The sequence below is a fragment of the Dreissena polymorpha genome, chromosome 1 (genome assembly GCF_020536995.1).
Source record: "Dreissena polymorpha isolate Duluth1 chromosome 1, UMN_Dpol_1.0, whole genome shotgun sequence".
Lineage (NCBI taxonomy): Eukaryota > Metazoa > Mollusca > Bivalvia > Myida > Dreissenidae > Dreissena > Dreissena polymorpha.
The window spans coordinates 24,431,647-24,444,871 of NC_068355.1; the positions used below are offsets into that span (position 1 = coordinate 24,431,647).

General features: G+C 32.1%; 1 long non-coding RNA gene across 1 annotated transcript in view; it reads left to right on the forward strand.

The window, feature by feature from the left end:
• Positions 1-1,956: 1,956 nt before the first annotated feature.
• Positions 1,957-13,225, forward strand: part of LOC127868130 (uncharacterized) — a 42,180-nt gene continuing 30,911 nt past the window's right edge. The window contains exon 1 of the long non-coding RNA XR_008043893.1: positions 1,957-2,012. This is a non-coding gene — a long non-coding RNA (uncharacterized LOC127868130). The remainder of the gene's footprint in view (positions 2,013-13,225) is intronic.

Genomic DNA, 13,225 nt, shown 5'->3' on the forward strand with positions numbered 1-13,225 from the left:
CTTCATTACGGTAATGTTATATATGAAGGCATAAGTTAGAGCAACGTTAATGTTGGTGAGCTTAATCAACATAGAAATAACCTCTGGATTTGTCATTATTTGGTATCCTCTTGGCTAAACAAAACAGCATATGCAAAATATATTGAAAAAGAAACCAATACTTCCTTTAACAAATATTTTTTTAAAGAGAAATTTTGAGATATTTTTTTTCAAAAATGTGTTTCAATGTTGTGTCAAGATTTTTGAAAAAAAACAACATGGAATTCAATTAGGAGGAAATAATTCGGATGAGCAGCGGAAAAATGTGGTTTCACTCACCATTGCAAGAACAAAATTATGACAAAAACATGGGGGCCAGGACTTTTGGGAGTTCGAGGACAATGTTTTTGAAAGTTTTCATATTTGACATCGTTATAAAAAATGACATAAATTGACGTTGTTGGTTTCACGCATTAGACGTTATGTTACGGATGGTATTGATACACCACTGGTTTAACAGTTGCACTTACTTGTTCAATTGACTTCCTCTTAAGTTGTTAATTCTATTCTGGTCAAATAATGTGACTATATAAAACAACTGACAAATGTACACAACTGAGTCTAAATAATCTGAACATCACCAGAATTTGTAATCTCATTTTACTATTTGAACAATAAAACGCTAATATTTATTATGTTTAGAACAATTCCTCATTGAATTTTGCATTCATTAATTGTGATCTCTTCTTACGTATTTCAAAATGTTTCGAAATTGATCTGAGTAAAACGCTGGATAAGCAATTTTCTATTGCGGTTTATCCTATTTCACAGCGAGATCGGATATCTTTATAAATATTCGCTATCTTTAGATTATCACGTTTGATCTAGTCTTCTTTGACTAATACAGCGGGACAATTGAATGCTTTTTGATTTAAACCTTTTTTTGTTTAATTCGGGAATGCAAACGTATTGCAATTTGTAACCATAATTTCATATTTTGTAGGATTTAAATAACCATACGTGTTTAAATTATCGGTTAAAATAAAGATATAACATTCCTAAAAATTACACTTTACATGTAGACCTGAACATAATTATGCTCGTGTTTCTCACTGATTGTCATGTAGATAAACATAATAAAATAATGTGTATACTCGGAATGAAAAGCAATATTAATAATCACACATTTATTAGGTATGGTACGTGCGCTATGAAATAAAGATAATTCTATGTTTGTGTCAGTGTGCACTTGACAATTTACACAGAAAAACGTATGTCAGTACATTATTGTTGCCGGAGTTCGATTTATTGCGGAAAAACTGGTTATTATATTCCCATTTATTACATTTATAACGAATTTAGAATTAATGCTCAGCGCAGCAGTTCTGCTTCTAGAGTAGTCCTACTAGTTCTGTGTATAATTACAAGTCAATTGACATATTTGGATATTTTAATAAAATGCGAGTTTAAAGTCAAAACGAAGATAAATTATAAAAGTAGGAGTAAATGGTTAGTAAAATTGAAGCACGGAACGAGTTTCTTCAATATAGTTAGGAAAGTACTATAGTAACAGAGTTCGTAGTCATAATTAGCCGAAAGGAGACATATTGACATGGGTCGAGGTTATGATCAGATGATGGATACATTGACAAATGGCGAGTTTATATTGACGGGTCGTGATTTCTCTCATGCGGATATAATTTGTTCAATCAAGCTATTTAGTCATAAACGTAGAAGGGTATGTTTAACTTGTTAAATAATTGTCAATGAGTTGAAGGTTTACCGGTAACACTCTTCTATCAGCAAATCGTAAAAAAATATCTATGAAAGACGATACTTAATATACATAAACCGCAAACCGTGACAAAGGCGAGCAGACGTTTGAAATACCTAGTTTTTGTATGAAAAGGCTTTGGTTTAACACTCCTTCACAATTCGCTTTTACATATGTTCATAAACATCTTGTCTCGCGGCTATTTGTGACAAATAGAAGAAAGACGTGAGTTGTTTGGATACAGTCTGTCGAATCTAAGGTAACATTAAATATGTTTAGCTTAACAATTCTATTTTGTATGTGTTACGTATTATTACATTTAGTAGTTGTTGTTCTTGAATGTTCCCGTGTGCTTTAAAGTGACTACACGTACAATGTGCATCCCTTTTTAAATTAAACACGTGGATGTGAAGAGCGCATTTTACACTTAATTAACAAACTAAATATTTAAATAAATTACAATTTAGGAAATAATTTCGATGGAAAAACAAGTACCTGTAATAATAGTAAATATATAATTGGTGTTTGTAAACCAGTTCTTTGGTATTGTTATGATTCCGGATATTCGCGCATGCGCTAAACACTGGTAGGCAAACGCATGTGTTACAGTAATGCAAAACAAACGGATAACGATACTTGTTTAGTCAATAAATCTAAAAGAAACTACGAAAAAAAAAACAACTAAATAATACGTAAAAAAAATATTCAGTGCAAAAGAACTCAATAATACATTTATTTACATCATCGAAAACGCGTCATATGCATAAAAGTAAAGATTGTCTGAAGACCAACAATTTTTCACAACAAAGAGCTCTTTGCATTAAACGTATTATTTTGCAGAGAAGCTTTAATAAATCAAAATAATAATACATCTAATTATATAACAACACATTCCAGAAAAAAAAGAAAATGAAAAAAAAGAAGAAATATTCACGATAATTTTCGGAAATAGACGAAGTAACCGGTTATGGTATTTCACTGCGCAGATCGAGCGCGCAAATCGAGCGCGAAAAGTTGTACGTGAGACAAATTACACAATCTCTACACCGTTCTTTATAAGAGTAAGAGGATTTTCTTTTGTATACTCATTACAAAGGAAGTATGCGTGTTTTCCTGATCTGTTAATTATGTAATAGAACGCTGTTTTAGGCTATTGAAAGTGATTTATTTGACGCCAACAATAACAGTTTTTTGTGGCCATGTTATTGTTGTTGTTGTTGTGTATCTTCACTGCCTGTGTAGACGAACCTCTACTTGATCTTTTGTGTTGAACAAAAGGTCATCGTTCCCACCACCTGTATCGTGTAGTCCTCCACCGTCTTTGTAAACTGTAGTATATTAACAAATATTTCTTTTCTGATAGTCTATTAGCTTCTGCACTAAACCGCTAGGGTCAATCCGTATAAATTTGGACAAAGGTAGAAATTCGGACAAAACTTCTTCCCAAGCACACTTAATCTAGCCCAAGGCTTTCAACGCCTACAGCGCTTTGATAATGATTGAAGTTTCAAAACAACGATATCAATAAAAATAACACACGTTGGTTGTTTGCAAAAATGTTCTTCATAGTTGTATGAAAATATTACATTTATGACTCTCTCCCGCTTTGGAATGCGTGCGGTGGTGCCTTTCTCGAATTTGACGGGCACATGCACGAATGAGAACAAACTTGAACTTCTTGTGTATATTGTTCTTTCCTTATGACAATCTGAGGGAAGTACACTATTGTTTTAATATTTTATTAAAATAAATCGCGTGTATGCCAAAAGGCGATTGCTGACTTGTCGATCGTCAAGGTAGCTATGTTGCGCACGAACATCACGTGTACTACTCAAGTATTACATCAGCAATGACGAGCATTTGCTCTTCCATCACAATTACTCCCTTGTTCAAGTAGACAATATTTGTGACGCGTTTAACATGGCTTAACGTTCAATCAGCATTCAGCTAATAGTATGGGATATCGATGAGAAACTTATGAAGATAGTTTATCAGACCAATGAGTTGACATAAACGATAATGAAAAAACAGAGTTGATTACGCATTAAGTGCATGTTTGATACAGATTTAATGTTTAGAGTTTTTTGCTGAAATATTTTTTATTGTGTCTTTTGTGACTTTTTATAAGTTAGCGGTATTGCTAATTAATCGATCATCCCTCAAATCGTGGGCCAATGTATCAGATATTTTATCATACGATTAATGTGTACATGTCCAAACTTTTCACGAAATCTTCTTTCTTTTGTTACTAAACACATGAATATGTGTCTTTTTAACTTTTTTATGTTCTGTTCAGGATCGCAAGTGTTCAGGATCGCAAAGATGTATGCTTGAAATATGTCCCACATTACGAAACTGTTGAACGAACACGGCTTTTATATCTGCTTTATTGAAAATAATCCCTTCTAGTTCGGGTTTTACAACTTAGATTGTTTAACAATTTAACTATTTGTTCGTTTTAAATCCCGTTTTAAATCAGTTTCGCTTATGTATATAGAACTACGTATGTTTGTGAAAAGGCTCAACTAAGAATATGTAATTGTAATGCCTTTCAATATTCAGTGATTATACCAAGATAAGAGATTTCCCAAGATGAAGAAGCCATTTTTATGACACAGTATATCTATCTGATGTATGAAAAAGATTCCTTCGTCATTCAGGTTTCATAATTATTAAAGATAATCGTTGGAAAGCATATATTTATTTTAATGATCACTTGGGCTCGCACTTAAACGCTTGAGGTAAACGATATTACATTTGAATTTCATATAGCAATTTCAAGTTTTACTCACAAATTAGGCGAGGAGACACCCTAGTTAGTTTAACAATGTTCTTAAAACATGATAAACTATCGTGAAATCTACTCTATTAATTTTACTGTTTTTTTTTACTTTTGACAACACACTCAAATTGCGTGTGCATTCATTGCTGGAATTAACTGAAAATATTATGCCTCACATAAATTTGTTTCTTCTTTGCGTATAAAAGCTTCAAAGGTCCGTTAATTTATATAGTGCCCGGTGAAGATGCGCGCGCATAGTCAGCGGGCGCCATTTTGAATAGTGCCCAGTAAAGATGCGCGCATGTAATAGTGCCCGATATAATGTTAGTTATTTGTAACATTTATATAAGTTATGAAAGCAGAGATTTTTTTATATAATAAGGGTAAACGCACGAGTAATTTGGCATGTTACAAGTGTGTGTTTTTTATTATTAATCACATCTTAAAAATACAAAAATAAAATGCTTTATTTGGGATCAATGTTTTGCAGCATGTTGTCTGTAATAAAAGTAGATATTTTTTATATAAAATGTATCTCAATATGTGGAATTCTTTACAATAAAAATGAGTTTTGTATAAAGAAGCGAATTTTTCCGTGTCCAAATTGCGCAGGGAGACAACTCGCGTACAACAATAATAATGTACTTATTATTTATAGTCACGATTCGTTTGGAATGTCACGAGTGTGTGTTTTTTTATTATTAATCATATGTTAAAAAATACAAAAATTAAATGCTATTTTTGATATCAATGTTTTGCAACATGTTGTCTGTGATATAAGTAGTTATCTCTATATAAAATATATCTCAATGTATGAAATGCTTTACAATAAAAATGAATTTTGTATAAATAAGCGTTTTTTTTCCGTGTCCAACTTATGAAGGGAGACAACTCGCGCACAACAATAATACGGTAATATAATTAATAGTAGGCTACGCATGCGCAATTAATTTCCTTCTATATTACATATAAAATAGTTGATGTTCGATATCAAGGTTTACAGTGACCAAGCGTTTCAACACTATATAATTATGCATCATTGGAAAGATAAATGCATAATCTTTTGAAAAAAATGCATGCCATCAAATTCTATGTGATGTAACTCAAAATATTTACCTTAGAATAGGCACACCAGTTTTGACACATGTGGAACGACCATTTTTACTCAAATATTATGACCTACTTTCAAAGCCGAGAACCATCAACAGAAAAAGTAGAGCACAAAAGTGGCTCTTTATCTTATTGATTACAAATATACCTTCAAATTAATACCAAAACATGTCATTTGCATTCTATTTTACAAATCCTAGGCAGCATTCACTGAACAATGTGTGCTATATATCAAATTGACTGCATGTAATCCTGTAAACAGGAGTTCCGGTTTTGGGTTATGTGACCTTGTAACAGAAAAATACTGATGGAATTTATATTATGTAATTTATTTTTATTTCTATTGAAATTTATCTGCACAAAAATGCCAGGCAGCCCCAAATAGTATATAGACCGAAACCGAAGGCTTATGGCGGAATAGTTTCATAAATCTTCATTACAGGAGTCTGATAATGTCCACATCCATAATTAGTGGGATAATAATGCTATAACATTAGATCAGTCTTCCTTGCCAAACCATGAATATGGCATTGTCACAGTTTATCATGATACATTGTGTTTACCTTTTGTCAAAGAATAAATACTTTGTATCAAATATTCATTAGTTTTTGCAACTTAATATGCTTACTTTGTGAATATACCGTTCTAATTATTGAACACAAGAATCAATATAAATATGTAAATTAGTCAGAGGGTAATCAAACCTTTCCAATTTATATTAAATTAATTAAAATTACATATGTATATAAGAGAGCAATCTTTAAGTGTATGTGTTGAAATATATATCTTATATCAGGCTGTTGAGCGGAGTCTATTTTGAGTAAATGATTGTCACAAGTGGCCAAGCTCTGACTACACTTAAATTAAGTATCAGTGACACTGGCATTTAAACGTATGCTAAATGTAATTTCAAGCTAGATATGAATTCATCTTCAGATAAAAACCATCAGGAAGTGAGTGTATATTAAACAATTACTGTCTTGAATGCAGTGATAATTGATCAAGCTATTTGAGCGATTGTTTTTGTGTCGAGCGTTTTTCCAAATAAATGGACAAAGTGAACTATACACAGTTTGTGTTAAGGATGTACATAACTACAGAAGCATTACTTTTAAAATTACTGACCATGAGAAAAATTAATAAAATAACCACGAATATACTATCAAAAACACTGGATCTTATGAGAATACAAGAACAATTACAAATAAGTATATAAATGAGAAAGAAAGTGTTGAAACAAACGAAAGCGCTAGGGTATAAGGTGATTAATGTTTACACTGTTTGAACATATACATATATATATATATATATATATATATATATATATATATATATATATATATATATATATATATATATATATATATATATATATATATATATATATATATATATATATATACAATTTGTATATTGGATCGTAACAAAGTTGTTAATATTAGCGAGAAAGGTATCCAAATAAGAAGTTAAACTCGTAAAATGAGCAAGCATCAAAACCGCACATCCCATACATATACATTAGTAACCCACAACCGCACACCAAAATACATACACACATTCTCTTTCGCAGACAATCATAAAACAAACAATCCATAAAGTACTTCAGATTTTTATCAGGTTATCGCTATTCTGTCATAATGAACATTTACTATGGTTAGACTTTTGCCATGCACTTCTGTTCTGGTATCGGTCTGAATTAGACCAGGTATGGCCCAAGCTGTTTGTCATAGAGGTCGCTGCAGTATTCAGTCCACCTGCTCAGTGCAGGGACACTCTCGGTCAGGAATATTCCAACAGTGTCTCCTATAACACCTGCATTTGGCTAAATGATCTTTGTGGGGACTTTATGGGGTTGTATGTTTTTTACCGCTGCATATGGTTACCTAGTTGACAACGGTGTTACATGCTCCTCAATCAACACCTCTATGTCCTTTATGTCCTCTTCCATTCATCGCCTCTCTGTTCGCTATCTAGTACTTTGCGCTATTGTTCTAGCTTTTGTACTTATCAAACCTCATCTTTCTTCTTTTGTCGCAGAGGTCCATGATCTTGGTCGTCACCAATAGCTGGTTCTTCCTCCTCTTTCGCCCAAGAACTTTATAGGCCGATGACAGCAGGGCTTCCTTAATGTTGTTGGTGATATTCTCGATGTTACTGTCAAGGATGTTCAGGTCTGCAAAATTGCCACATATCTCTGCTTGAAATGCTCCTGTTGTCTTGAGATTTTTCAGGTTCTTGTCTATGTTCTTTATCTTCATGTTGATAGTGGTGAGCACTAAGTCACTGCATATGTCTGCAATGAAACGTTCTTGTGTTAGTCTTGTAAATACAGGACTTGAACCGTTGCGGCGCCAGTATTAACTCGTTCTGATTGTGTTCTTGTCCGTTAGGAACATGCTATTTTGCTTTTTCTGGACGCTTTGTGCTTTGTAAACCGCAATAGATATTTATATACTTCACTGGAATGACACTTTTTTGCAACATTAAATAACACTATTTTTTTAAACATTTATAGAGACTTATACACATATGAAACCGCTATGCTAGAGTTTTAATAGTGGGGCTATTAAAATGTTAAGTTGAAGTCCTCTTAAAAGTTTGATTTCCGTGAATTAAAACTGGTACTTCCGCGAATCCGACATTATTCAAATTTTTCTTCTCTGAATCGCTGGTTTCAAGCTCTAATATTTGATAAGTGTAATAAGTAAGGAGTCCTGTATTTTCTGTGTTTTTAAATATAGACCTTGTAGTAAAACTTAAATAACCGATTGTTGCCTGGGTTAAAATAATGCAATATTATTTACAGGGGCTAGCATGTGGGCGTCACGTATTATAGTATACCCTAGTCATTGCGGACCATATAAATCGTCTACTATGTAATCGACATTTTAAGTGTACAATTAATACAATTTTCTGTGATTTCTTGCATGAACACTCTACATCAGCTCACTCTATTTCGAAGTATATACAGCATACTTATGATAAACTTTACATGCATAAAATATATATATGTCTGCATATACTTACACATAAATAATGCTTACCCTGCCTCTGTTGCAAACATTGACCCATTAAAACAGGGTCGAATAAACTAGCTGATCTACGGCAACGTTAAGTACCTATTCCTTCGCGCCGATTAACATGTTCTAATATTTGACATTTTACAAAATATACATTCGAAGAATTTGAAAAATGTTTTGTCAAAACAAAATAAAAGGAAAAGTAATAAATGTGTATTAAATTCAAGCAAACATATAGCAATGAAGAAATCCATTTTGCCTTTAAATTCATTTACCCACAACCTATAATCGGTATTTAGTCATATCGGCATCTCGGCACCTAGGCACCTTTAATATACGGGGTTTCTTTATATTGAAAAAAAGGTTACACTCCACTTATACAGACTTATTTTCTGTCGTCTGCAATAGATTTTATTTTTCAATGTTATCATTAAATCGAACAATCTAACACTATATTCGAATGAAAAATCCTCATCTGTATTTGCAGGCGAAACTTTTACAATTCACAATGTCTCAGTAGTAATGCAATAATACATCGTGAACTATGACATTTAACAGTTCATCCGTTTTCACAGACACTCGTTTCAGTCAACAACCTTGAACAAAAATTGAGTTATTATTTTGACGTTGCATTTGTTCAAATTTTTTCAACAATAAGCATATCATATTTTCGATTCATTTTTTATTTCTTCGAATATTTATAAGAAAAAAGCATTAAACGGAACAGTTTAATGTGGAACTATTTTTTACGTGACACAATCGGTAGTTATTCGGTCATCAGGAATGTTGTGTACATTTTGGAGACCCGACTTGAATAATTATTTTGTTATGTCAATTTATCATTTGTATTTGATGAAATGTATTAAAGACCTAATGTAAAACGAAGCAGGATAGATCGAATACATGGTTGGTGCCGAGATTGAGATAGTTAATCAAGTTTGACCAAAAACGCAACTTGGGATCGCTCAAGCTCACCTACTTTCTTTTTCAAAGCATCTTCGGATAAACTTTCTCCATCTCGTCACCATTTATGCATTCTCTATATATTATGTTAGATGGTTGATTAACTGGTTCTCGTCATAGCAGATATCGTGCCTTTTATAGTTAGATCATGTGACTGATGAATATAAGTGCATCTAAATACAAAGTGTATAGGGGAAATGGGCCATGGTTATGAAATTTATGTACTGCCATCCTCAACGCCACGCATAGCATGCCCCCGGATCGAATGATCGGGGGTGTATTGTTTTTGGCCTGTCTGTATATCATTCATTCATTCATTTTGTGTGTCCCAAAACTTTAACCTTGGTCATAAGTTTTGCAATATTGATATTTGGCATGCATGTGAATCTCATAAAGCTGCACATTTTGAAAGGTGAAAAGTCAAGGTCATCTTTTAAGGTCAAATTTCAAATATATGCCTTCAAACGGCGCAATAGGGTGCATTGTATTTCACAAACACAGCTCTTTTTTTATATTAGCATTTTTGAAAAGTCAACAGTAAAAACATGTTACCATTTAAGTACATATATTTCATTACATGTCTCGCTCTTGTGTGTAGCTATCACTGCAATACGATTGTGTTGCACGACTTCGCAGGATTTGAACGTTATATGAACTAATTCTAACTGCATAGCAAGCAGTTTGTTGAATTTGAAGTATTTCAATACCGCTTATTGTGGTAAAGGTAAATTTATTATCTAAGTTTTAATCGTAAATATTATCGTCGACATTTTGATTTCTATATTTCATATACAAACAAGGAACATGGTCATTGACTACACATTTAGTAATTCAGTCACATAAATATACTTAAATCTGTATATTTTTGGTATTGTTGTAGTGCGCCCAGAAAGAGCTGTTAATGCAGTATTTAAGTTATTTCGGTTATTTGTTTTTAAACATTTGGTCTTAATTCTCATATTATGGATACTATTTTGTATTCATATGGTAATCAAGACGATGGTCCTCTTGAAAAGGTTTATCTGGTCGATGGCTCTCCTTGATAAGCCCAGATCCAGGTAGCCTGAGGCACCTTTTCACGTGGTCATCGATTTGTAATATATCACATTCCAACTAAAATAACTGAACATTTTTTAAATGTATTTTGTTAACTTTGATTTTCGACATTTAGGAGTAGATCACCAATTTATCCATTATCACTGGATACTAGTAAAACGCATAAGAATGCCTCAGTAGGTAAGACAGGTTCAATAGATAGCTTGCCAAGGCTGACTTTGTTCTAAAGAGCAAGTTGTACGTACCGATGACGTTCAAAATCAATACCAAGGACAAATGTTGTAGTAAAGTACTTTCGGCAAAATATTGGAAATGACATCTTTATAAAAATACCGTTGTGCATAAGCACGTACATGAACAATTTTGATTGGATAAGTCAAAATGATATTTTTTTATACCCGATGAACCATAGCGCATGCAACTCAACTCGTGAATAACCTTTGGATTAACATGTGATAAAAAATAACGCAATCGTTTTGCGTAATTGTACAATATGCGGTTAAGTGGAAACTAAACAAAAACAGAAATACTATTCCTGCACAAGAATCTGTTGGAAGGATCTGTTTCGAAGCGTGTTGTTGTAATAAATTGTTTTTACTTTTTAGAAATTAATAAAATCCCTATTTAATGATGAAATTGGTCTACAATCTTTGAAACCCGACGCGCCGCTTAAGTTTTATTTGAACTTAACCGATGTCTTATTCTATTTTCTGTACAATAAGTAATAACAAAAGTTGTTATGTTCTTATAATATACAGCCCATGTTATAGCTTGTCCAGATTAATAGTATATATATATATATATATATATATATATATATATATATATATATATATATATATATATATATATATATATATATATATATGTATATGTATATGTTATATTTGAACATGTATTGTTTAAGTATATGAGTATATAGATGTTGCATTCATATTAACTGTATGTATTATCCGGTACTGTATTGATATCTGATTTTGTGATTGTGATTCGAATGTATATTGTGTGCTCCTTCAAAAGTATTATTCTTGTTATATTTCGAAATTAAAATTATTTTTATATTTTACTGATTATAGACTATGCTGATGTATATTATACAAGTTCAACTATAATTTGTAATCGTGACGTTGCTACTAAGAATGTAAGTGGTTTGGATGGGCACTGTTATTCTCTATGCTCCTTCAAATTTAAAAGTAGTAAAATTATGTAGCAATAGACACTGTAAACATGTGATTTAAAACAAGTTTTTTTTTAAGTATTAGTATAGTTCATCCATAACTATTTTATAAAATTTCTGCTAAATCCACTTACTATATTCATGTATTTTGTATTATTTTTTTTTGTTTAACACTATAAACTGTAAAGTTTATGTATAATAAAATTATGTTCTGTTCTGTTCTGTTCCTATGATGTGCGGTAGATATTCGATCCGTTAATTGCATCCATGACCGCACGTGTCTAATGTCGTAAGCCAAGGCCTGTCACTTTAACTACAATTAACTGAAATTTATACACAGCCTGCTGAAAGGCCAAAATACTAATTGTTTTTTCAAACAACTTTCCAAAATGAATTGAGTTATATTACGCCGTTGTGAGTATTATGCCACACGGTGACGGCTTTGTTTAGACCACTTAGCAGATATTCAGATGTTAAAAACAAGGTAAATTTTCGTCTCATTTTTTCTTTGAAAACGCCTCATCGGATATCTCGAGCTCTCGTAATCTCAATATTTTTTCTTGTTCCCACAGACTTCGAGATAATGTAGTAGACTGTATTTTCATTATCAGTCTTTTTGTAAGTGGTATTTCACTCCCATGCGATATTTACGTTGAACTTTTATTTTATTTGTATATGTGTCAAAATTTTGGAAAATTGTTATTTTGATATTATGTCAACATGTCCCTTTAAGTATGGGCATACAACAGCTTGTCCAGCATATAGCATTATAATTTATATAAGGGACGTTTTAAATAACTTCAAATCATCATCAGATAACCATGTTGAGTCACAGGCAGCACCTGAACCAAAAGCTCAAAGTTCATTTAAAAGTAAATTTAAAAATAATTTATATGGCTGTAGGGCAGATCATTAGCTATTGTAAATTTAGGTCAGTACTTATCATGCATGTTTAAATTAAGATGCTGCAAATGATCACTATTGTGTTGCATTCTACCTCTGTGTCATTAGACTACATATACAAGTCAAACTAACATCCTGACATAGGTAAGATATTTTGCATCATTAAGTTTGTATTGGCTTTATAATATGTTGAGTGAATAAACAATACATGTATGGTTACCCAACATTTTGGTTGACATACTCTTTGGATGTGTTCAAACATATGCCATGGGTGCATTGGGAATATATATATATATATATATTACATAATACTTAAAATCATGCAAATATTTTATTATATTTTTTAATACTTTTAATTTTGGAACAGTATGGTATGTTAAGCATCGCAAAATATTGCGAGCCATGAAAGACGATTGTTTGTCGATCGCAACTGTCACACAGGTGCTTGCGTCTGCAGTTTC